Source organism: Myotis brandtii, unplaced genomic scaffold (assembly GCF_000412655.1).
Source record: "Myotis brandtii unplaced genomic scaffold, ASM41265v1 scaffold952, whole genome shotgun sequence".
Taxonomy (NCBI): Eukaryota; Metazoa; Chordata; class Mammalia; order Chiroptera; family Vespertilionidae; genus Myotis; species Myotis brandtii.
The window spans coordinates 1,521,879-1,523,420 of NW_005371930.1; the positions used below are offsets into that span (position 1 = coordinate 1,521,879).

General features: G+C 63.2%; 1 protein-coding gene across 1 annotated transcript in view; it reads right to left on the reverse strand.

Annotated features, from left to right (window-relative positions):
- The window catches only part of ARHGAP8 (Rho GTPase activating protein 8), a 40,317-nt gene that overhangs the window by 3,403 nt on the left and 35,372 nt on the right, over positions 1-1,542 (reverse strand). The window lies entirely within an intron of this gene.

Genomic DNA, 1,542 nt, shown 5'->3' on the forward strand with positions numbered 1-1,542 from the left:
CTCCGTGTGCCCGCCACCTCCTCCCCCGCCTCTGCCTCCCTCTGCACACAGTGTGCTTCCTGGGCGCCCGTGCGTCCAAATGTCCCTTTTCACACGGACACGGCGTAACGGAGAAGGGTCCACCCAATGACCTCACTTAAACGTAGTCATCCTACTTCCAGGTGAGGCCACGTGCACACCCAGAGGGTTAGGCTTCAGCAGTAACACGGTGCCCACCTTTTGCTGAGATGCTGGGGAAATGGTGCTTCGATGCCGGGAGGCTGACGAGGCCTCGCCACGCTGAAGCCACGAGCCCCCTTATCCTGCCAGAGGGAGACCGTGGTCACAGCAGCCACCGGACAGCGTCGCGGCCCCTCCCGGCGTCAGGGCACGTGAGGCGTGTTTCTCACGATCGTGCCGCACCGTGAACCTTTCTGCATGATTCATGAGGCCTGATGTGAGGCCGTTATTCCGGGGCTCACAGTGGTGAGCGCGTGAGGGAGCCGTCATTTTTATCTCAGATTTTTTCCTGCAACAGGACCCTGAGGCCGCTTCCGGGATGCGCTGAGCGGGGTGAGTACAAGACGCCCTCCTGGGGGCAGGCGCCGAGGCCAGCGGCTCCTCCAGGGGCCGAGGCGGGGACTGGGGGCTTTTCTCGGGCTCAGACTGCGACCCTCTTGGGGACCCCACTCAGGCCTGGTCCGGGCTCCCTGTGCCGGGTGGTCAGAGCTGCAAGTGTGTTTGCAAATAGAATAAAGAGCCTTGGCCTGTCTGGCTCAGTGGATAGAGCACCGGACTGCGGACAGAAGGGTCCTGGGTTCGATTCCTGGTCAAGGGCACGTACCTCGGTGGCAGGCTCCTCCCCAGCGGGGCCCTGGTCAGGGCGCATGCAGGAGGCGACCAGTTGATGTGCTTCTCTCACACCGATGTTTCTCCAGCAGCTCAACAGGGTTCATGACCTTGTAACAGGATGGCCAGGACCACGGGGCCAGAACACGTCGCCCGCTTTACCACCCCAATTCTCCACAGCACCTCCCCCCCTTTGCCAAATAACTCTGCAGAGCCCTCCCACTGCGGTCCCGGCCTTGGCCATGAGACTGGCATGGGCCAACGGCGTGCGAGCATGTGCGACAGCAGCCGGAACGAGGAGGCGCTTGCCCCTCTGCTTCCCGTGGAACGCGCCCCGTGCAGCCGCTAAAGCCCCCACCAGACCAGCACTGCCCAGCTGACCCACCGACAGAGGCCCCGCGGCTGGTTTCAGGTGGCTGCTTTGTTACGCGGCTTTGCAGCAGCAGCAGCTGCCAGGTACAAGGCCTCACCCAACAAATGCCCATCTTCAGACAGGCCAGGGGAGTTATGGTTCTGACAGGCCTGTCGCCATGTCTCCGCCCACGGCTCAGGGACGTGGGCCGGGGCTGAGGGACCAGGACCAGGCCTTGCCACGGGGAGGTCATTTAATGGTGAGTTTACAAAACACACGCGTGCACAGACGGGCAGAGGTCAGCGGGACACTTCCAGCACCAGCGGCGTCTCCTGGCGGCTGCCAGGGGCTGGAGGCCTGGT